Source organism: Acomys minous (genome assembly GCF_964271855.1).
Source record: "Acomys minous genome assembly, chromosome: 18".
NCBI lineage: Eukaryota > Metazoa > Chordata > Mammalia > Rodentia > Muridae > Acomys > Acomys minous.
In genome coordinates this window covers 9,548,873-9,574,862 of record NC_140501.1, presented here as the reverse complement: position 1 = coordinate 9,574,862, position 25,990 = coordinate 9,548,873, and the positions used below count along the sequence as shown (strand labels likewise).

Genomic DNA, 25,990 nt, shown 5'->3' with positions numbered 1-25,990 from the left:
GATTTCTGATGTTTAAATATATATATATTTATATTCAATGAGGAATTTGTTCAGTTTCTCATTCTTTTTATTTTTACTGTAGAAGAAATAAACATTATTGTTTATTATAAAAATTTTATTCTAAAATTTAGAAAAGAAAAATCAATGTTATTAGTATGAACTTAAAATTTGTGATCTTGATGTTATGCTGAAACCCAACTTCCCAACTAGGTGCTACTATGTTTGCATTAGCATATTTAGGAAATTATTTGATGTGGATGTTGTTATTAGGAAGAGATTAATGTGAACCACTACTCTTACAAGCAGATAAAAGGGCTTGTGTTGTGGAGGGGGGGGGGCGGGGGCGGGCGGGAGGCAGAGAGATCCACAAATGGTGGATTTTTGCAAGTGAAGATGTACTTCTCAGTAAGCTCTGAACCTGTCTACATTTTTATTACACACAGGCCTCTAGAACCACATGTGTGAACTAAAAGGTATGGGTCAATTGTTTAACGAAGTAATTTTTGTATCTTGTGACTAAACCTTTACATCACTAACACAGCCAATAACAACAGAGAACTTATGGATTAGGACCTCCTGAAAGGTTATATGGAAGTATGAGCACAGTGAAAATGTGTGTAGCTTAAAAGAAGCATATAGGCTGGGAAGTGGTGGTGCATGCCAAGAAGAAGAAGAAGAAGAAGAAGAAGAAGAAGAAGAAGAAGAAGAAGAACAAGAACAAGAAGAACAAGAACAAGAACAAGAAGAAGAACAAGAAGAACAAGAACAAGAACAAGAAGAACAAGAACAAGAACAAGAAGAACAAGAAGAACAAGAACAAGAAGAACAAGAAGAACAAGAACAAGAAGAACAAGAACAAGAACAAAAAGAAGAAATGGAAGAAGAGGAAGAGGAAGAGGCAGCATGTAGATTATACTTAAACTAAAGAGAAAGAGAAAACTACAGTCTAGGTAGTAGGCACTTAGGAAATATATAAATTGATAGCCTCAATTACTTCATGATAGGAGACAATGTCATTTGCTCAAGGAATGTTTAAAAGGAGGAGACTTGGAATGGAGTCTTCATTGCTACTGTAATAATTAGAAAAGAAAGCTTCTTGAACTGTTTAAAAATATTTATAATCATTTGAGATTTATAGTGAGGTAGAAAATAATATGTTGCATAGGAATTTCTAATTAATGCTGAGCCACAACACATATACAGCCTCAATCATGGCTTGACCAGGAACAGTGTATGTAAAGTCATGGTTTATTGAGGTACAATGCATGAAGAGCCTTGGGCATGGTTGCTGAGGTACAAAGCATGTGACTACTTGGCCATGGCATACTGAGATACAATGAATGTATGGGCTTGGTCTTGGCTTGCTTAGATGCAATGCATGTGGAACCTACTAGTAAACCCTCTGAATATAAACAAAATGAATGTCATGGGAAAATACATTTTTTTTTCTGATGGCAGAACATAGTAGCCTTTTTAGAAAGGGTGATGGAGATGAGAGTTTGTGCGTTTGTGTGTCTATATACATGTGTGTATGGGAGATGAGAATTTGTGTGTTTGTGTGTCTGTACACATGTGTGTATGTACACATTTATGTTCATATAACTTTTTAATTCAATGCTGTTGAATATATCTTAATATTTGTTTTACTATTTTAAAAATAACTTGTGTTGAGTTCTTACATAATCTCCCTTTCCCATTATGGAAATATATTTCTGTCCTAGCTCAATAGGAGCTTCATAGGAAGTGTGTGTGATCATTTGGAGCTAAGGAATCTGGTTAGACAATGAAGTAAATATGAAAGTAAAAGTTAGCAGTCAAGTGAATCTGTGTTGGAACAGGTCTGTTTTCCTGTGCAATTTCTCTTATGTTAGAGTTAAAGGTTGTAGAGAAGTTATTAAATGCTAGGAAATTTATAATGAGAAGAGGGATTATATGATCAAGAAAATATGAAGGCTCTCGGTGCAGTTACAGCTCTGTGATCCCTCTCATCACTTGCCAACATGCCGTTGGTTGAGTTGGAAACCAAGTTGCCCATTAGCCAAGTATTCGCAGGGCTGGAGAAGTGGCTATATGAGGCCACTGCCTCCATCCTGGGCAAACCCAAAGACCACGTGAGTGTTACCTTAGGGCCAGGCATTACCTTCTTGATAAACAGATCCATGGAGCCCTGAGCCCACCTTCTGGTCTCTTTCGTTGGTGTTGTGGGCACCGCGGAACAGAACCATGGCCACAACTCCCAATTCTTCGAGTTCCTCACCAAGGAGCTTGCCCTGAACCAGGACTGGATAATTAGCCGCTTCTTCTTGGAGCTCTGGAAGACCAGAAACAACAAAATTGTCGTGAGATTTCTGTGATTGAAACAAAGAATCCTGGGTATCTTCTGAACCTGTCCAGAACCCTTCCAAAGACACCACCTGGTAGTCATGTGGCCTAAAAGATACCACTGCACAATACCTCTGTTACATATATGTCTGTGACTTCACTGCACAGTTTTTCTCTTCTCCAACCTTATGAATAAGTAAATGAGAGCAAATTAATGAAGAGAACGAACGAAAGGAAGGAAGGAAGGAAAGAAGGAAGGAAGGACGAAAATAGTAAAGTTTTGGAAAACATTTGTCAAGAAAGTAGTAAAAATAGTATGTTTAGGGAAAAATCAGAAAATAACTGGTATTTTTTTCACTAAGAATAGAAAAGTTCAGAAATTTGGGGATAGAGATACTTTGTAAAAAGCCTTTATTGAGAGGAAATGTAGGCTAATGTCCAGTCCCAGCCAGCGGGAAAAATCGAATCAGGGTTCACCTGAAAGAGGGAGTGGGGATTGAAAGTAGGATACAGAGACGCGAGAAATAACGAATCAAGTCAGGATATTTCTGATCAAGATTCACTTTATTGCCGACTAGCAAGGTCAATAGGATCTATTCTTATCTCACTCACCCTAGCCCCCGGGTAAGAATGCAATAGCCTAAATCCCTGTAGAACTTCCTAGTTCTCTGAGTAGTTCCTTGTAAGAACTTCCTAGATCCTCTGGGTGGTTCCAAATTGAGACTTCTCTACTTCTTTCAAAGGTAAATAGTCCAAGGATGGCCTAGAACACAAGACCTCGTGGTGAGGTAAAGGTCAGCAACCTGAAGGTCACAGCATACAGCCTAAGCACAGGATTTCTGATATGAGAGACTTTGTCATGGGTCCCCACAGGCTAAGATAACTGAGGCAAGATGGTTTTCGATTTGTGACGTGAAAGAAAAGACTACAAGAACTGTTTAAAGTTAAGTGTGAAAACAGAAGAAAATTCCAGCCACATACATGTCTTCTCATTTGTTAGGTAATTTACAGGCCATAACTTGAAGGAAATGGTCTTTTTATTTACCTGAATATCAACATTTTAAATGAATTCTTTGCATGTGTAACTTTAATGAAAGCATTTTGAATAGGTCCAAATGTACTGAATCAATTTATCAGGACATGATTAAGGTAGCCTTGAAAATTACATACTGAAATAAAGAAAGAAAGAAGTTGGTAAGAAGAATGGCAGAGAGGAAGAAAGATCAATGATTGTCTTGGCTGAATTGCATCTGAAGCAAACGGAAGCATTTGCCCGTATAGCTTAGATAAGGCCATTTAACTGCGCCAAAATTGGCGACATAGCATGTACAAGAACTGCAGTGCTAGTTACATAGCAAGACACTCTAACTAACTAAATAAATAAATAATCATATATTAACAGTGTAGGTCCGTTCTAAAACCTACACTGTAAGATGGACCTATATTCACACACTGGTTTTCTTGCTTCCTATGTGTTTGACTTTCAAAGTCACTTAAATCTCTAAGGGGTAAACTTAGCTATGAATTATCGAAATAGCACTTCTTATTAAGGAAGAAGGGGAAACCTGGCCAGAAACACAGACATGCAGAAAGCAAGATGATGTAGAGACACACAGAGAGGATAGCCATCTGACAAGAGTGGTAGAGATCAGGGTTCCAGCGAAGCAAGCCAGAGGAAGCCCCAGGATGCCAGAAGCTGGAGAAGCAAACTTTGGACCTCTAAAGTCATGGACAGGGCACATCCCTCAGACAACGGGATTTCAGGCTTCAGTGTTCCAGAGCTCTTAGGAAATAAACCTGAGCGAAATTAATAAACCCAAGTTTGGGTGGTTTATTATGGAAGTTTTAGAAAAGTGACACAGATCACAAAATCATTCTTCTTAGCCCTATGTTGAAACACAGATATTTACTTTCCTGTTTCTCATCTGAAGTAGAGAGCTTACAGTTTCCTACCTTAGAAAAAGGAAAATCTCCACTTTAAAGTGTAAGCTCTATGGAACAAAAGAAAACACCATTATCTGGGAAGTGGGACAAAGTGACCACCACAGAGAGCCAATAACACACCCTGGGCCTGCCCTATCTCTTCCAGGTGCTCACTGTCTTCTGGGCCTTTTGTTATCAAAACACTTACTTCCACAATATTATTATCAAAAGATCTCACTGACTGTTTTCCTTCATCCAACAGGCTAAAAATAAAACAATACAATTTATCTTCAATAAAGTCACCAGCCTTGTTTATAACTTTAGAAATATGATTATAATTGGCTATTAAAATGAATATATTTGAAAATACCTTTGTTAGTTCATTCTCTGTATAGAATTAAATCCATTATTTTTCCTGTAAGCATTTGATGTAAAATCCTATTTTTATTTGCTTTTGTCTTATACTGTCAGCATTAGATCTATAATTTCACACATTCAAGTAAATAACAAAAAGGATGCTATACAGATAAGTCAAGGAACTAATTATTTTTTTCTCACCTAAACTAGGGAAGGCAGCTTCTTGAAAACAAAAAGTACACCACTCCTCTGCCATTTTCATTTTCTTGTCATAGGCATTCTGAGTTAAGTAAGTGCTTCCCCAGGGGTATTTCCATAAGATTTCTGGTTTACTTTTAGCTATATCATTACATTATGTATTGTCTTACATCCATAGATACTTATTGACATTATATTTTTCAAAAGATATTTTAGAAAGATTATTTATCTTCTTTTCCAATTTTTGTAATTTTTAAAATATCATCTTATCACTCAGCCATTGAATTTGTATTTTCTATCTCCAAAGTAACATTTGTGTTTTTGTAATTTTCACATATGTATATGAAATATATACATTTCATGTTATTTTCAAATATATTTCGCATACATATGCACATGCTTGCATGCCATTATACTTTATTCTTGCTCATCCACCTGTGCCTTCTCTCCTATCCCAGCACTTGCTGGTCTCTTTCCCAAGCTTACTCCCTTCATGTTCATGTCATATGAATTGCATTATCCTTTCTTTCTAACTCCTGCCCTTTTGATACCTCTTTCTCCCCTCTATGATCCACTCTCTGCTTTACTTTCTTTCCTCATCATCCTCCTCTTCTTTCTTCCTTTCCATATAAATTTAATTTTCATGAGTGATGTGAAGCATTAAAAAAAGCAAGCATAGTTGTCTATCTGATCTTGGATTATTTTGTCTAACATAATGATTTCTGGCTCATTCAATGTTACTGTTAATAGAAAGATTCCACCTTTATTTAGGGTTTAATACTATTTTTTCATTTCTTTAGAATAGCAGAGAGCTATTGCAGCCTCAGCATGGTAAAGATAACTGTCTTTTCTGTTTCTTGTAAACATTCTCAATGAATTCTATACTTGTGTAACTTGTTCTACATCCTAATATGTGGTAGTGAAATTATTTCTGCAGACCCCATAAATAAACAAAGTATGATTTCAAACAAAGACTATGGTCTGAGTGAAACATGCCTGGTGCTAGGTATTCAACCCTGTCAAAGGAAAGAAGATCAGATTATAAAAGTTATGGTGATTGAGGTGCTGTGGGCCATCTGTCTTTATTTACTAAATAGGTTTAATCAAAGCAAAATGTTTCTCCAACACTGAGGACAGAAAATTCATTTTATAATATGGATCATGTTACCCAAGAATAATACCTTCCTAGCCTTTCACAGATATGTGCAAAGAGTAGAGACAGCATCCATCTATATTTGTTTGTCAAAGAAATAATCCCTAGATTACTGATAAACTTTCACTAGGTTACAAAAAAAGGAATAAGGAATTTATGAACTTATGGTTTTACACACACACACACACACACACACACACACACACACACACACACACACACGTAGCAGAGAATTTTCAGTTAATGCAATTGTTTGTAAGAAGCTTGTCTAAAATTTGGTACTCTGAAGAATGCTAAAACCATCTTGGCTCCTTTTTTTTTTTAAAGATATCAATTTTAATAGCTCAAATCATGATTCGTTGCTGTCAGATCTGCTTTCTATATTCATTAAAGTTAAATAATCATACATACAGGTGAAAGCGGAATATTTTTCTACAAATCTTTCATGTAAGTTCATTCATTTAAGTACACTTCCAGTGAAATATTAAATCAAAGATTAGTCTGAGACCTATATAAATGAGCCTATAAGAATTGTGTGACTATAATTGTCATATAGTACATAATATGAGACTTCTAGTAATTGTAGCATATGCAGACTAGTTTGGTGTGGATGACAATGGCCGCATTGGCTCTTCTGTTCTAATACTTAGTCTCCTGGTGGTGGAAGTACTTGCTAAGGATTAGGAGGCATGGCTGTGTCTTGTTGGAGGAGGTGTGTCACTGGGCTTTGAGGTTTCTACATCCTAGATAATTCCTACTCAGCTCTGTTTAGCTCTGTCTCAAGCTCATCGGTCAGAGTGTAATCTCTCAGCTGCTGTTCCATTTCCATGTTTGCCTGCAGCCATGTTCATTGCCACTGTGAACTCCAAGCCTGTAGAATGATGAGCCCGGCAAATTGTTCTATTTTATAAGTTTCTTTGGTTGTAGTATCTATTCACAACAGTTGAAAAGTAACTGAAATTACGTATCCAAAGTTATTTGGATAAAATATAGTTGCTACTCATGATATGAGTGGTGATGGTGTAAATTTTTCAATTGATTATCAAAAAATGTCTCAATGTTTATTGATATAATTGAGATTCAACAGGAAAATTTAAATAACAATATAAGAAAATAGAAATTGTATGTTTTATAATGTTCCCAAACTAAAAAGCATTGCTTAATTATATGTTAGTTTTTCCAGCAATTTAACTTACCATGTATAGATTGGAGCAGCTGTACATAGAAATATAGGTAGATAAAAGACAAATAGTATTATATTTTGATAACTTCATCTACTCAGTAGTTGTGGGTCCACATATTGATCATTAGAAACTAAGTTTAGTAATGATAACAAACTAAGGCACGATATTTCAGGTACTGATCACAGGGCTTCATAATCCATACCTTCTTTAAATTCATTAATTGTTATAGAATAGTATTTGATTTTTAAAATTATTCTCATCTGATAGATTAAGACCATAAGTTATACAATGATGTATTTCTAGGTCATTGTAGCTTGTGACAGCATTACTTTTTATAAGCCTTAAGATACAAAACTGTGCACAGACACATACTTGCTCTCCTTTGTGTGAGCACATACATATCCACAAATATCACTCACTGAGTCTTCTGGGTTCACTTCTCATACATTTTAGACTCTACACTTCTATAACCTACTGTAAAATTGCCATTATAAGAAGCAAGAAAATCAAGCACACCGTATATGTACATTCTTGCAAATATGAAGAATACTGTAATGTGCGAAAGATGACCAAGCCAGAAATACAAGGCTAGAGCAAGCATGACACATATGGATCAATCTACTTCCAAAATATTTCAAAATAAAAATTCTTTAAATGGAAACAAACAAACAAACAAAAACCCAATTTTTACTTAAGAATCTACATGAGACTAATTATATAGGTATGCAAAATAGATATAAAAAGAAAACCTTTACTAATAACAAATTATGAATAATTTTATTTCATATGAGAAATTAAATCTTGGATGACTATTTGGTAATCCTCAATTTTGAGATTGTATATGCATAAATATAGACAATTAAATGGCAGATATATATTTATGTCCAATTCAAACTATCCTCAAAAGGTAACATTGTACTACTATTTTTCTGTAGAATTATTCATCTTTTTTCTACCTATTTCTATCTACTTCATCTGATTTGTTAATGATAAGTTATAATGTGTTTTCATTTGTAATATTATACAGTAAATAATTTGTACAGTGGAATACAATCTGTAAGGAACTGAACCAACAAGAATATTTTCCTAAAGTATTAATATTACTAATGAAATAATTTCATATATATGTTTATAGGACAAATGTATCTTTAGATAGTATTTTCTAACAAGGAATTTATGGTTTAAAGTTATTTAAAACATAATTATTATAGTCACTAAGGTCCATAAATGATTCATGTGGTGCATCTGTTAAAGAGTAGATAATGCATTCAGTTCAATATTTTGTAGTATTGAAATCCTGGAATTTACCACCGCAATTGTCTGGAAAACTGCTATCCTGATCTACAAAAGTGCGTAAATGAGGAGCCAATTCTGCTTTTCATTTTACTTACTTAATTTTGTCCTCTTAGATTTCAAGAAAAACTTCAAATTTCAGCGTCATGATTTGTCATGGTGTTAAAAATATGTAAAAGTGTGACTTCCATATACTATTTTATTCAAGCAAGTAAGAACTGCAGTGAAAATTTACTTCTGATAACTTAATGAATAAGAACAAATTATGATACGAATAAATAAGAATATAAGAATAAATATTGGACGACAGCCCCTTAGCTCCTCCTGTTCTGACTAGAGGGCTATAAGGACAAGAAAGCTATACTTTCCAATTCCAGGAGCATCTAACTAAACTACAGACAAGATGGCTCTACATACATACCTTAAATTTACCCCACCAACCACTCTACAAATTGGACTATAATCATTTTTATTAGTGTTTTTATCAAATAAGACTAAAACTGATTATGTCCCAGTTTTGTGAGGTTTTGAGAAGCATCAATTATTTACTCTCATTTTTGCAGTTGCTAACTGGTAAAGAACTCTATTAGTGAGATGAACTGTAGGTTACTAATTAGAGAAGCACCCCATTAGTGACTTCTATTTATCATACACTTTGGCAAATTAAATTATCTGGATGATGTGCTAAACATGTGGCCTAGAATACTCAGAAATTGTCTTTTCCTTTTTTTTTTTGCTGTCTGAAATCCATCTGTTCTTTGTCCATGTCAGCTGTAATGGTAACTGAGGCTTGAGGTAAAGTACTTGCAGAAATCTAGGCCTCTGTCTAATTTTCCATTCATCTTGTTGTACTAAAAACTTCTCTTCCATTTATAATAATTCATTGTAGTGCCATACAAATAGATAGGTTAATGAATAATACAATTGATATCTTTAAAACTAGGAATTACTGTGTCTCAAACTTGAGTCTCATATAATGGGCTGATACGACATTAGTATGTGTCACTGTTTTCACTGGCTTACTTCTGGTCCTACTCCATGTGACTTGAAAACATATGAATTATATAATGTATGTGTTTTATAGAAATTCCAATTTGATATAATAGTATTATGCAGTCATAAGTATCAGAGGACTTGCTGCTAAAAACTGTAGTCCTCTTCGTGCATATTTTTATTGATGTTGTGAGTCAACCTATAGGCCCTTAAAACTACCTGCAGAGTAGGGACAGTGAAAGCTACTCAGGGTACCGTCTGATATCCTAAGTCTATTCTCCATCACTTCCCCAAAGTCTCTTACACCACAACATCTGTGATCTTTATACACTTTTAAAAACTGATATATTTATATACTCACTTTATATCCTGATCATAGTTCCATCTCACCCTGCCTCCCTCTTCCCGTAGTCCCCTCTCCCAGTCCTCAGAAGAGGGAATTACCCCCCCGCCCCACCTCCACCACAGCTCATCAAACTTTTTATGTCTAAAATTTCTAAGGGCAATTGAGTAAAAATTGTCTGTTTTCAGGGTGGACACTTTAGTAAATTTAGACATTAAAGAATAACCCTATCACAGAACTGAACCAAACATTGTACTTTATTCCCAGTAATACTGTGGTTAGCTAATTAGATCCACTTTCTTTCTTTTTTTTTTCTTTTTTCATTTTTTAAAATTTCCATGACTTGCAATTCTTGAAGACCTTATGTACCCAGAACACTGTGTGTTATTCTGACAACAACAGTTCTGATGAGTAGTATTTCAGTACGTTCTTTCTCTGTGTTCCTTCAAAGTCCCTACTAGCATGTGAGTATTTAAAGTAAATAAAAGAATCTTGCTTAATAATATTTAGAAGGATATTTGTAATTTTAATTGAAAAATATAGAAAAGTAAGAGTGATAATTCATGAAATATTTTTCCTTTAAAATTAAAATATTAATACATAATACAGTAATTATATTTGTTTTTCCTTTTATTAAAAATAGGTTCATTTCTCATAAAACATATCTTGAATAGGGTTTCATCTTCCACTACTCCTCCCATTACATCCTCACCACCCTTCCCTGTGAATCTACTCCCTTTGTCTTTAATATGAAAAGAACAGGCTTCTAAGAGATAACAAGCAAACCAAAAATATAAGTTAAAATGAAAACCATCACATCAAAGCTGTATAAAACAAAGGAACAGAAGGGTAAAAGCTCCAGGAGAAGGTACAAGAATCAATGACCCAATGATCTGAGCATCCAGGGGTGCAAATAAAAATACTAAACAAACATTATAATATATATGCCGAGGATCTGCTGCAAAACCACTTGGCAATGTGCTTTCTGCTTTGGTCTCTGAGTTCATATGAGCTTTGTCCAGTTGAATAAGAAGGCCTTGTTTTCATGATGCAATTTATCTCCTCTGACTCTGACACCCTGTATGCCTCCTCTTCTATGGGTTTCCTTGTTCTCAAGGGTATGGATTTGGTGAAAACATAAAATTTGTAGCTGTGTGTTCCAAGGTCTGTTTCTTGTGTAATGGCGAGCAGTGAGTCTCTGTATTTGTTACCATCTACTGAAGTAGGAAGCTTCTGATGATGGTTGAGTAAGGCAATTATCTATGAGTATACCTGAATATCACTGGGAGTCTACTTCTTGTTACTTTTCTTACACCTGTAGTATTTGGCTTTACCTTAAGTCTTTGGGCTATCTAGGCTCTGGCTCTTTGTCACCTAGAAGTATCAAGCAAAAATTCTCATGGAGTGGGCTTTAAGTTAAATCATATTTTGGGTGGTAATTTCCAAAAGCCCTGTGCCAACATTGCCCTAGCACATTTTTCAGGCAGAACAGATTGTAAAACAAAGGTTTTGAGGCTGGGTTGTTGTTTATATTTCTCTTTTGGTAGCCTGTAGAGTACCTTCTCGTACAAATGAAACTAGACAATGGAGTTAAAGTTCTATGTAGGCACCAAAAAATGCTTCCATGTTCAGGGAGTTATTTAGCTGTCGTCTCCAGCCATGGGGCCTTGCTGTCAGTTTCTGGAAACAGGCTGCAGTATTTGGTGATCTCCAGGGGACCCACTCTGCCAACAACTCAATTGAATATAACCCAGTCTCAGTATTAGAAGCTTCATTTGGTGACAAGAGATAGTCAGCAGTGACTCTATCTAATTAATCATTTGTAGACCTCATTAGGATCACTAGCCTAGATTTTACGATGTTTCCACTGCACTGTTTTATACCATTCCTCAAGTTTCCTTAATTCATCCTTCAACCACATTTTCCCTTCCCCTCCCCAGTCTGATCTTCTTGTTACCTTCCACTACATCCCTAGTCCATATATAAAATCTACTATGTTTCTCCCTTCAAGGGAGATCCATGCTTTCCATCCTAGTCTCTTCCTCTATACCTAACCTCTCTGAGTCTATATATTATAGCTTGGTTGTCATTTATTTAATAACTAATATCCACATATAAGTAAATGAAAACCGTATTTATCTTCCTGGGTCTTGCTTATCTCACTCAGGATAATTAATCTACTTCCATCTACTTGTCTGCAAATTTCATGATGTCATTGTTTTTAATAGCTGAGTAATACATCATTCTGTAAACTTACTACATTTTCTTCATCCAGTCTTCTGTTAAGGGGAATTAAGTTGTTTCCAATATCTGGCTATTATATATAGAGCAGTAATGAACATAGTTGAGCATGTGTCCTTGTTGTAGGGTGAAGTATCCTTTGGGCTTATGCCTGAGAGTTTTATAGCTGAATGTCTAGATTGATCAATTCCCACTTTTCTGAGAACTTCCATATTGATTTGCAAAGTGACTGTACAAGCTTTTACTCCCACTGGCAAAGGATCAGTGTTCCATTTATTCCACATCTAAGCCAGCATGAGCTGCCACTTATGTAATTGTTCTTATACCTTTTGACACATGTAAGATAGAATCTCAAAGTAATTTTGGTTTGCATTTCCTTTGTGGATAAGGATTTTGAACATTTCTTTAAGTGTTTCTCAATCATTTGAATTTCATCTATTGGATATTCTTTGCTTAGATTTGTACTCCATTTTTAATTGGTTATTTGGTTTTTTATATCTAGTTTCTTGTTGTCTTTTTATATGGTGGATATTAGTCTTTTAGTGGAGTTGTTAAAATCTTTTACAATTATGTGGTCTGCTACTTTTTCTAAATGATGGTATCCTTTGCCTTGAAGAAGTTTTGCAGGTTCATGAGGTCCCTTTGATATTTGTTGACCTTAGTGCTCAAGCTATCAGTGTTCTGTTTAAGAATTTGTCCCCTGTGCCAATAAGTTCAAGATTCTTCCTGAGGAATACTTTCATATGGACAGTGCTGAAAGAAAATTAATGAAAGCATACTGTCAGAATGGGATCACCCTTATACCTATAGATACTCTAACTCATTTAAAATTTCTATTTGTGAAAAATCCAAACTCCACTAGATATGTGTACCCTGGGTAATTCTGAAAATAAAAAACAATAGAACCCAGTATAGCATTCAGAATACTCTCATCCCAGAATCTCTACCCCATTTCCCACAGTGTGAAAAAGTAAAAGCAAGCCCCTTAGCTTTTACATGTATGTGGCTATAAAGAGAAATCCACTCACACATCCATCAACCCAACTCTATATGAAATATTCACCAGAAAAACTTTGCTTTTCAAACTTGGAATACTCTGAGAACTGGCACAGTCTTTCTGCCTGAGAACAGACATGAAAGTTCACACTTGTAGATAATGATGATCTTTCCAAAGAAGCAACACTTTCTACTCTGTCTAAGGGAAGAGAAAGTGGTGTTCCTATGTTAAGAAACAAGCACCTAATAAGCCAGTACCTGAACTCTGGTAGTTCTAACAGCCTAACCACCTGACAGAAAATAACTTTACTTTGAACCATTTAATGCTCAAAGTTCTATTGTTGATCTCTACAGATTGCCCAAGTTAGAGGTTTCTTCTGTGTAGGAGTGGAGGAATTGGTATCTTTTCTCATATTGAGTATAGTCTGTGAATATTCAGAGAGGTCCTTGCTTTGTTTAATGGCATGAAAATTCTGAAAAAAAAAAAGCAGGAATACAAGTTAATCCATAGAGAGCAGCATTAATGAAATAGAGTCTGGGGTTTTATTGATGTTAAGAAACGCTATGACAACAGCAACTCTTATAAAGTAAAACACTCAATTGTGGGATTGCTTATGTTTTAGAGGTTTAATCCACTCTCATCATGTTTGGGAGCATGGTGGCAGGTATAGCAGCAAGGTGCTGGAAAAATATCTGACAGCTACATCTTTATCTGCACTTCCAGATAGAGGAAGGGAAACTGGGCCTGGAATGAGTGTTTGTGGTTTTTTTTATTTTGTTTTGATTTTTTTTATTAATTTATTCAGAGTAAAACTCAATTGTTATCCCATTACTTGTATCCTCCCATTCCTACCTCCCTCCCGTTATCACCCTATTCCCCTCCCCTAGGTCTATGACTGAGGGGGACCTCCTTTCCCACTATATGGTCATAGGCTATCAAGTCTTGGTATTCTGCTTATTCTTTCTCTGAGTGCCATCAGGCCTCCCCACCAAGGGGAAGTGGTCAAATATGGAGCACCAGAGTTCATGTCAGAGTCAGTCCGTGCTCTCCACATAACTATGGAGATGTCCCGCCAATTGGCTAAATCAGAATAGGGGTTTGATGTTTACTATTGTGTTGTCCTTGGTTAGTGAAATAGTTTGAGCAGACCCCCCGGGCCCCGATAGAATGAGTTTTTGAAATCTCAAAGTCTGTACCCATTGGCACATTTCCTCCAAGGTAGCCACATCTACTCCAACAGGGCCACACTTATCAGATTTCTTAAATAGTGTCATTCCTTGGTGACTAAGAATTCAAATACATAAGCCTATAGGGTCATTTCTTATTCAAAGCACCACACAAAGGTATTTGACCAGCCTAGAAATTCAAAACAACTGCTGAAACATACTATGGACCACTAAACAATGAAATTTAAAATTCCTTCAAAAAGTTTAGGACACAAATATCCTGGAATATCAATACCACAGCTTCTGACTATATAGACCCTTGTTTCTCATTTTGTTGATGATCACTCACAAAGAGAATACCCTTTATCTTAGAACTACCAACAACAATTACCACATATTATAACAGTAGCCTCTTCGGGGAAAAAAAGCCAACAACAAAATCAACAGCATAAAAGACTGATTATGATTATTATATAAGCAATATATATTTGCCCAGTGACTCTTTATGGAAATATTATATATATATATATGTATATATATGTTTTACTAAGGAAAAAAGTCACATACAATTAAAGAACAAAAGACAATAGAAAGAGAGTTCTGAGATACAATCAGTAATTTTATTATTTGCAATATGAAACTGTTCTTTTTCCTACTATGTCCTTTGTTCTGTCCTGAAATTTCATGTGTATAGAAAAATTATACCATATAAAAGAAGAGGAAGAAGCATAAAAATTGAGAATAAATAAAAGTTATTTAGTGTTAAAATTGAATTGCAGATATTTTAATAAAATTATTAGCCTTTGTGGGTCCCAGTAACAATAGATACATCTACAAAACACTTGCACACCTAAGGCACAGGAAACATTGCAGAATAGGTGAGGGAAGGCTCTAATATCCAGGGGATGGGGAATTTGCTCTGAGATCGTGTCTCCTAGTAACATCAGAAGCTACACCTGAAAAGTCTCATGAACATGACCACCCAAGCATGAACTGAACAAAGGCAACTGAAATGAACATGAAAAACTGGATGAGGAAAACTCCATTAAGCATCAAGTCTACACCAGGGACTTCAAGCAGCAGAGTAAACAGTGAACAATATAGGTGACCATACTCAAAGAAGAGTGCTACTAATTTATTGTACAGTGCCAAACAGTCAGCTCTGAGCACATACATACAAGTAGCAGCATTACATAGATTTACCAGGATATATTTAAGAAATGTATTTATACACATATGTAAATACATGCAATAACAATTGATGAAAAAAAAGGCTATGAATTTGAAGGAGATTTAGGAGAGGTATATTGTGAAACCCTGCTATTAAGGTTGAAGTCTGGCTTTCCCAGATACCCTTGGAAATCAGCATAAGATGATGGACTCCCTTTCTCAGCAGGGTTCCCTCTTTGCCTGATCTGGGGAAGCCCAGATCCTGTAAGCCCAATTTTTCCTGATTAGAAACCCATTCAGCAAGCATCTAGGGATTCCTGGAGATACCTACTCTATGATAATGAGTTGTCTAGGTGTCTTGGCTTTCAAACAATGACCTTTAACTGTACCTGGAGATCTTCCCCCACCCAAAGGATAATTAAGTACTGCTTCCCTTCTTATGATAGGTCTGTTTTGTTACATGTAGATCAAGTATCGCTGGTACTCCTAGCCCCAGAGACTCAAACACATTCACTCTCAAAATTCCTCCCACTGCCCAAGGTTAGTAATGTTCCTGATTCACAAAATAAAGGCTTGTTGACTCTCTCGCTCTTCCTCTACCATGACTGTCAGAGAGATTCATCATTGGCTCTGGAGGAAGGGCTCTGTCCTCCCTGAAGGCCACCTCCAGCTTCTGCTGATCAGCAGTGTGTCAGCTCGGATTGCTGCCGCCTCCTTCTTTCTGGCGCCCTTCTGTTGTGCCTGAACAAAAGTGGGACTTGATACCCTATGAGCATATACAGGGGGAGGAGGTCCCCTCAGTCACAGTCATAGGGGAGGGGAGTAAGGGAAAAGTGAGAGGGAGGGAGGAATGGGAGGATACAAGGGAGGGGATAACAACTGAGTTGTAATATGAATAAATTGATAAAATATATTTTTAAAAAGTGGGCTGCAGCCTCTGCACTCTCTTTATTTTGGTTTCAAAGCTCTGAGCAAGCTTCCTATACTGGCTGCTCATGAAGCTGCCACCAATCCACATAAATCAGGCCAGGCCCTCACTGCTGGCTGGCTTGTTCTCCACTTGATGCTTTATCCTTTTCTGCCTGAGAAACGTGCACTTCTGCTGCCTGCCCAGAAGCAGCAGCAGAGACTCAGAATGGCAGTGTGTTTGGATGAAGGAAAGGGAAGGGAGAAATTTTGTAATTTATTTTATAATTATATTTTATCAAAAAAATAAAAAAAATCATTCCTATAGGCGCATACACGAGTGAGGAGCTCATGAGCTCAAGAATTAACCTAGTATGATTGTTTTGCTTAATGGATATAATATCAAACTGCTCTTTAAATGCATGTTACTCTACCCTAGTTACTGCATCTCTCAGACCTCATCAGAAAAAAATGTCTTGTGTCATAGATGGTAATCAAAGCAGAAACTTACAGGTTGCCAAATTCTGGGAATGACTTATTATGGGATACTTGTCTACAAATGAGACAATGTTACCACATCCACTCCTCCAATCTCAGAGACCATGAATGGTGAAATAGGGATGGAAATTTGTAAGAGCCAAAGATTATGGAAGATCAGCGTTAAAAGGTCCTTTCTGGATATGAAAGGACTACTGAACTGGAGAAGTAATAGAAGCTTTGGCTGATTGCACAAGACCCGTGCAAGAAGATACATCCAGTTAGCCTTCCAGCAGAGTGAGAGATAGTACGGAAGCCCCAGTGCCAACTGAGGAAGGAGCCACAGACTGTTGATGGCTTTTGCAGGAGGAAGAGTCCGTTTTTATAAGAACATGGCTCCTTGTCATTGATATCCTCTCACGATCAGCATCACACCATGAAGAATAGGCACAATCAATATGGAGTGGATAGGTTATTGAATAAAAACAAATGCAGAAAATGCAAAACTCAGACAAGGCAGTAATTAGGGATTGGAACTGGGAGAAGTTGCAATCAAATATGTTCAAAGTGCATAATATGAAATTATAAAAGAATTGATAAAGCACTTATAAAAATTTCTACCTCTTTAGAATTTCATAAAATTATATTATGAGATATATCTACAACCATTTTCTTTGCTATCTAACATCTGTCTCACCCAACACTTCCCTTACTTCCACCTTCATTTTCAAAAAAGTTGCACATTTACCATGATTTATAAAAAAAGGAGTAATGACTAAAATTACTTAAAACTCTGAAAAGTTTATAAAAAATCTAAAAAGGATAAATTAGCATAATATATTATAAAAAAGAAATAAGGGAATTTGTTTCTTTGGAATTTTTTGTTAACATAGTATTACCATGCATGTTTGTCAATACACACTACAACACAAAGAAAATCATAGAAACTCTGACTAAAGCAAGAAATATTCATTAATCATATACTTTATTGTCTGAAAAACCCTCTGAAATATTTTTAATAAATTGAGTATCATCTAATTAACTTTCACTGTTCCATGAAACTAAGAAATACAAAAGATTATAGAAATCCATCAAATCAAAAATGTTTCTAACTTAAATTTCTGTAGCTAAGTTCCCTAATTAACTTCAAATGATTTTGGAATTAGGAGAAGGATATTAATGTAATTTACTTCATTGGTTAAAGGAATTATAACATTCTATTAATAGAAAAATGAATTAATGTATGTAGCTTCAATTTAGCTACTTATCAAAGCTATCAGGTGCCTGCTTCAATACCAAGTTCACTGATGTAACCACTAATTTTGTTTGAGGTGTTCATGCTATTGTGACACCCCTACATTCTACCTTCTTTTGTTTAGGAAGGTACTCTGCAGGCTACAAGGGAAACATGGATACCAACTCACTCACAAAACCTTTGACCTACAGTCTACTATTTCTTATATAACCGAATACTGCAAGCCAGGTTCTGCCTCCTGTTAGACAGGCTCTCCCGCATTAACAATTTATCAGGACAATACTCTACAGACTTGCCTACAGACCATTTTTCTTTTTTAAATTTCATGATTGGTTTACTCAGGTAATTCCAGGGAAGGTAAAATCACTGAAACAATTTGTCTATCATCTGATATGTCCAATTATATGGCATGATGGAACAGAAGAAGTTACAAACTCATTTGCATATTTACATTGTATACGGGCAAATTTTAGAGAAGTATTTCTCAAGTTATGGTCCTCTCTTATCACAAAACTCTAGTTTGTGTCAAGTTGGCATAAAACTTTCCAGCAAAAAGTTGTATATTATAAATAGCTTGTTATGATCTTCATTTTAATAAGTGTTGCAAATAGCTATTCATATAAGTTTTGAGCTTGATAATCAAGGAAATATTAATTATGTTCTACAATAACAATAAGAAACATGATGGGAACTGATTAGGAAGTCTGAAAGCTAAAATATTTGTAATCATAACAAGCCTGTGTTAAAAGAACTCTGGGTGTTTTAATATCTAAATTTTAGTACAACTTGAATATTATGACATATATCAATCGCCTACCAGAGCAGTTGACAAAAGAAGCCACAAAATCAAATTCAGACATTATCAGCACTTTTGAGTTCTACCAAAATGGAAATATAAAAACAAATATCCATAACAAAAATACGCAAAAAGAAATGCTGCTTTTCATGTCCATTGGCTTGGAGAAGACAGAAAATTTTAGAATCCTACATATACATTTCAAATACATAAAACCATACACAATGAAAACTAGTATATTCATAATTTTCAAACATAGATTATAATATACAATGAAGCTGTTGCTTTAATGTGAATAAAAGTTCACTATTGGGGCATGCATATTTTTGTTATCTATTGTGATATAATTTCGTCTCATTTCATTTTTTATTTTAGTGAATAATCTTAAACAGAAAACTATTGAGATAAATATTTAAATACATAATGCCATTATTAAACATTCATTCTATAAACAGCCTATTACTCCATTATTGATTTAGAATATAAACTAATAAGTTAAAATAAACTTATGAGACCAATTTCACATGTAATTTTCCCCAGCTTTGTGCAGGGAGTAATTCCTTGTCTGTCTGCTTGATTCTTTATGTTCTGGCCTTTTATGGACTTATTTTCTCTTTTCCTTTCTCATCTCTTGGAAAAGCAACAGTATCTTCTCTTAAATTTTTATTTAGTATTATAAGTAACATAATTACCTATGTTACTGTTATGTGTGTACAATGTCTGATTCAAGATAAACTGACAGCTAAACAATGAATAAAATCAAAATAACAAACAAAGAAGTAAATAACTGGATACATAATGAAATATGTCTTATCATAAAATAGGTAGGAAGGTGTTAGACCTCAGAGATATGAAAACGCCATCATTCTCCTTTGGAAGGAGCAGTTCCCTTTGAAGGAGGGAAAGGTGTCCAGTTACTGCACTACTAAGTATATGAGATGGCTATTCTTGGTGTCAATATGACTCCATCTGGAATTAACTAAAATTCAAGTAGCTGGGTACACTTGAGAGGAATTTTTCTGAAACAACTTAAGCAGGAAGGATGACCTTTAGTCTGGCTGTCTTAGATAATGCAGATTTGAGTGAGGTAACCCAGACCCAGAAAGACACACATATAAAAGCTCCCTTATAAGCGGATATAGTACAGGATGATCATACTACAATTCACAGACACAAAGAAGATTAAATAATAAGGAGGGCCCGAAGGGAGGATGTATGAATCTCACCGAGAAAGGGAGGTAGTATAGACAGAGGAAGTGCTAGAGAAAGGGAACAAGATAGGAGAGGGAGTGTGGAGGGAAATGAGGGTGGGCAACTGATGTGGTGAAAGCAGGCGAGGGGGAAGGAGGACACAGGACTTGCAGAGAAAGAGAAACCCTAGCCTGTGGCATCTCTGATACAGGCGGGAGACCTATGACAATGTAGGCTCCTTGAAAGACATGGGGGTGACTCTAGCTGAGACCTTTACCTAGTGGTGGACATGGAGGCTAAAGACGCCACCCTAATAGGCCTCAACCTCTCCCACAAAAACTTCAACCCCAAATTTACTGGGCCTACAATATGTGCAGGAATTAATAAAGAGCTGAGACTGATGGAAAGTCCTTCTAACGCCTGGCCACACAATGCAAGAGAGCCAACCCGATATTATTAATGACACTCTGCTGTGCTTGCAGACAGGAACCTAGCATAGCTATCCTCTTAGAGGCCCCAGCCAGCAATGCATTGAAACAGATGCTGAGACTCAGACTAATTGGATGGAGCACAAAGAGCACTGGGGTAGAGTGGGAGGGAGGACGGAAGGACCCAGGGTAACAGGAGTTCTGCAAGAAGACCAACAAAGCCAATTAACTTGGGCCGAAGGGGAGGAGGCTTGCTGAGACTGAAACACCAACTAAAGACCATATAAGAACTGAACCTAGGTCCCTTACACATGAAGGTCTTCATATGGGTCCCCTAACAAGGAGAATGCGGGCTATCTTCCACAAGGACACTCTTGCCTGCTTTTGGATCACTTCCCCCTGGAGGGGCTGCCTTTCCAGGTTACCATGTTAGAGGATGTACTCCTGTCCGGATACAATTTGATGTACTAGGATGAGTGGGGAGTGGCTCCCCTTTTCTGAGGGGTAGGGCAGGGGAGATTTTGGGAATCGAAAGGGGGGATTGGAAGATAGGAGGGAGGGTTCCGTGGTTGGGATGTAAAGTGAATAAATAAATTAGCTAATTTTAAAAATGAAGAAGATTCACCTTTACCTGGACCAGAGCTGCTTCTAGCATCCTATATAAAGCACATGGGAGAAGGAAGCAGTTTTCTCTTTGCCTGCTTGCCTTCACTCTGACTAGCTGCTTCTGGATTTCACTGTATTGCAAAGACCAGCTGAAGCACCTAGCATTGTGGGCTGACCAACTGCTATATTCTTGCATTGTCCATTGGTAGATAGCCATTGCTAGACTAGCAGAACAACAGCTAGTGTGTGTGTGTGTGTGTGTGTGTGTGTGTGTGTGTGTGTGTGTGTGTGTGTGCGCGCGTGCGTGCGTGCGTGTCCTATCAGTTATGTCTTTCTAGGGAACTCTTCCTAATGCAGTAGATATTTGCTCATTTTCATATGATCCTGGATTGAAGAAAACAGCCCTATCTATTAATATTCTACATATCCTCATTCTGTTTAGTAATTTTATTCAATGCCAATTTTTTTCAATGCCAACTTTTAAGGAAGAATTTACTTCCTACAATATACAGAGCCTTATATTTGAATTTCAAGAAAACATTGGTCTAGAAATGTTATTAAGCATACTTAAGAAGCACCACAATTCCTGGCACACAAATCCCATTAGACTACAATTACAATTTGTCATCTACCATCTCCCATAGAGTGCCCACTATAAGCGTGTGCAGAAATTCTCTAGAGGCCCTCAGAATGAGCATGCTATAGGTGAGATCTCATTTTTGCTTTTCATTAGATCTAAGAAGAAAATAGACACAGAGAACCTTCTATCTAGCCTTCCTGTCTTTAGTAATTGAACTTTTAATGTTATTGGAGTGCAACACAGTATGTTAAGCAAACATGCTCCAAATGTTTCTATTCTTATAAAATTTAAACACACACACTCACATACACACAGAGAAAAGGAGGGGAGGGAAGGAGAGAGAACACTATGCATAAATATATGTGTATGTGTATATACTTGTAGATTGTATGTTTATATGCCTAAAGGGAGACATCTATATTTGAAAACATCAATTAAATTTTTATTTAATTACATGGTTAAAATTCAATTGAAAGATGTCTATAATATAAAATGCATCACAGTCTCAGATGTGATGGAACGTAGAAAGATGTCAACATATTCCTTTGTGTAATAAATCCTGTGTATCTGGATTTATTTTTAAGTTTTTTAATCTAATTGAAATCATAAAACAAAAAATGGTGGCAAGGAACCAAATGTAAACTTTATTAAAGAATTTTCTACATACTGTAACCATGTTAAAAATTTCAACTCTGCTGAACAATCTAATTCAGCAAGAAAGGGGGAAAATCTACAAAAAAAATCATTATAGCTCTAAGTATTTAAATCTTTCTTTTTGCTGAAAGAGTCAGGAGATGACAAGCTTGTACAACCTCTAAAATGCTGGATTTATAAATAAGTGGCATTTTAAAATCTGACTTTTGAAATAAAGCCTTCATTAAAGTGGAAACTTGACAGTATGGCCTCCTCGAGCACAGGTAATTTCTTTTTTTTTTTTCCATTTTTTTTATTATTAATTTATTCTTGTTACATCTCAATGGTTATCCCATCCCTTGTATCCTCCCATTCTTCCCTCCCTCCCATTTTCCCCTTATTCCCCTCCCCTATGACAGTTCCTGAGGGGGATTACCTCCCCCTCTATATGATCATAGGGTATCAAGTCTCTTCTTGGTAACCTGCTGTCCTTCCTCTGAGTGCCATCAGGTCTCCCCATCCAGGGGACATGGTCAGAGGTGAGGCACCAGAGTGTGTGAGAACGTAATATCCCACTCTCCACTTTACTGTGGAGAGTGTTCTGTCCATTGTCTAGATCTGGGTAGGGGTTTAAGGTTTACCGCCTGTATTGTCCTTGTCTGGTGCCTAGTTTGAGTGGGACCCCTGTGCCCAAATCTGCCTATCATAATGTTCTACTTGTATTTCTTTACTCTGGATCTTCTGCCTGTGAGGGTTGTAGAAATAAGTGATTCCTTTAAGCTTAGTCTGAGAAAATCATACTCAAATTCTAGTTCTGTTTATAGGTAATGATGGAATACATGTAAAGCATTTACTTATATGTTTGTTACTCATAATTATACCAACTATAATTGTCAGAAATTGATAATAAGAACAAAAACTGAGTTCATATTTTCTTGCTTCTGAAGCATGGTAGGCACAAGGAAGCCAGTAATATTTGTCTAATGCTTTCTTCTTTCACTGTTTAAGATCAACTGATATAATGAAATCACAAAACACAATGACCTACAACATTAAGATATTCTGTTTAATGTATTAAGAATAATAGCTTGCAACTTGAAGTCTTTCCTTTAAATATTTTGACTTTTAAATGAAAATGGAAATATTAGCTTTTAATTTTGATAAAAGTTAAAATATTATTTGACTCTTCATAATATGCAATAAAATCAAGGTAGAAATCACTATATAGAGTTAAAGCTTAAATGTTAATTATAAGCCTGGCCAATGGGCAATTACGATGTACTTATTAAGTGGTTCCATTAAGATGAATTATCCTAATACAGCTCTTAAATTAGCTCCAAATTTGCATAATACATAATAATTATAAATATTAAAGGTCCTATCTCCTATTTCATTAACAACATCTCCTTTGCACATAGTTATGGAGGTTAGGAGGGCATGCTCAAAATATAATAGTCATACAAATTTTCTCCCTGGCAAGCTAATCTTTTCTACTAAGTACAAAACTAGAGACACAAATCTACATTTTGTACAAATAATTACTGCTTTCATGCTTTTATTTTAACATTAAACTTTTCCTCTAAATAGTTGAGAAAAATGCCTAGGGACAGAATTCAGCATCATAATTAAATTTAGTCCAACAAACCACACAAAAGCCCACATTTCTGTCATGGAATGAACCCTACAAAATGATTTTCTACTGCGTGTTTAAATTCAGTTAGTAAAATTAAAGAAATCAAGACTAAAAAATACTAACCATCTTGCATTGGACTATAATAAGAATCAACAGTGCATAAAGGTATGTAAGACATTCCATTCCATTATTTGTTGTACATTAATTACCCTAAGTTCCATTTATAAAATGGTCAGGCAGGAAAATTAAAAAGAAAGGTAGGTATGGAATGACTGAAATTTTCCTCTGTTAATTTGAAGTTGGGAAAAAATATATAGTTTTATTATTTCTGTGACATCTCAACAAAATGAAATTTAATACAAACTTTTCATTTAATTTAGCGTCTGGAGGGAGACATAATATATACCATAAAACAGATCAAATATATAGTAGAAGAGCTATATGAGACAGAAACCTGAATGTTGTCTTTTATTGTTATTTGTCAGACAGTTAGTTGTTGTTCCATGAGTTTGATGTTCGTGATTTTAGAACAAGTGACAGTTGGGGATGGGATGGGAATGGGAATCAGAGGAAAAGAGATTATGCAAGTGTGAAGTTCATCAACATCTGACCAAATGTGCACTTCAGTAGGCCTTGTACACTTCTTAACTGTATATATACTCAATATCAAAGCCAGTGGAAAAATGAACAGAATTAATTTGTATGTCATATGGCAAGCAAAAAGTGTCTACACACAATGGGTGCTAGAACTCGCAGAGGCATTACTGCCCACTGGAAAGAGGAGCTAAAAGAGAGGGAGATATAGGAACACAATGCTGATATGTGAATGTGAAAAATGGTTTTCTTTAGGATACATGTAGATGGTTTGTAGACATGCCTTGTCTTGAAATGTGGGAGGATAAGGATAGAATTCACTGGTCCAAGTCAGTACATCCTCTACGTTCCAACAAGGAATTATCTGTGGCTTCATCTGATGGTGAAAGAGTGCTGCAGTCTTTTGTATGTTAATGCTTTCAATTTCATGTTGAAATGGTTAATAAGTACTAGAATTTGCTGTGAAAATATGAATAATAAATAACAATAAATTTGTGGACAGGTGCCTTTTTGTTTAAGCAAGATTATTTATTAAAGAATTGATTGTTCTTTATTTATTGTTCAAAGTTCAAATATGGGTCCATGCCAAATATGCACTAAGTTCTTTTAGAAGTGGCTCTTGACTCCAAATTAAAATGCACAAAATGACTTTTGACCTAAATATATCCATGTCAGTTATTCAGTACAAAGCTTGGATGGTAGTCAGAGGGCATGAATAGATAATCCATGCCTTTGGAAAAAGGAAAAATAATTAAAGGGAAAAATGATTGAACACCCAACCCTTCAAATTTATATTTTATTCACTCTACTTTTATGGGATTTTTGAGTTACTATGAGATAATTATTTATAAGATAGAAATTACTTATTAAATTTGTTATATAATTTCAATGTGACTAAGTTAAAATACTGTGTTTTCTGGAATCCTTTGATAAAGTTTTGAGAAAATAAAAAAAGCACTTCTGTGGAAATATAAAGCCATAACCATCTTTTGTATGTTGAGATTACTAGATATGACAGAAAATTAGCTCTGTTATAGAACTTGTCTTATGTTCTGGAGAGTTTTAGAGAGTGAAAGTATCATTTCAATTTTGTAATAGAATAAGACTGTATATGGTTAGAATTGTAATAAATATATGAGGAAAATAGCAACATTAAATTATAATTCCTTTTTTTGTACTTTTAGTATGCAGTACCATATTTTTTATTCCTTTTCACTAATTAGACGTAACCTATGAAACAATCTAACAAAAATGATTAATCAGAAACTGAAGTTGTATGATAATTATGATCCATTGAAACATTTTATAGTGCAGCATAAGCTTTTTATATTATCTTCAGCTTGCAAAGCTAATGTTAATTACTGTATGGATTAATAGCTTTCAAGTGTGTCCTACTTTCAGTATAAATGAATATAAATTAGTTTCATATTTTGGCAATAAATGTAGTACATTTCTTTTCAAATTCTTTTAACTCTTATATGCACATATCTTTATAGAATTTGGAAGAGCAGTGACATAATTGTCTGCAAAGAAAATCATACTAAATTCTGA

General features: G+C 35.5%; 1 long non-coding RNA gene across 4 annotated transcripts in view; it reads right to left on the bottom strand.

Moving 5' to 3' along the window:
• LOC311589076 overlaps nt 1–25,990 on the bottom strand; it is a 162,896-nt gene that overhangs the window by 4,860 nt on the left and 132,046 nt on the right. For 3 of the 4 annotated variants that reach the window (XR_014776409.1, XR_014776410.1, XR_014776411.1), the window contains one exon: nt 2,141–2,311. This is a non-coding gene — a long non-coding RNA (uncharacterized lncRNA). Of the gene's footprint in view, nt 1–2,140; nt 2,312–13,360; nt 13,477–25,990 lie in introns of those variants that run through there. The other variant, XR_014776412.1, reaches the window with a different exon arrangement.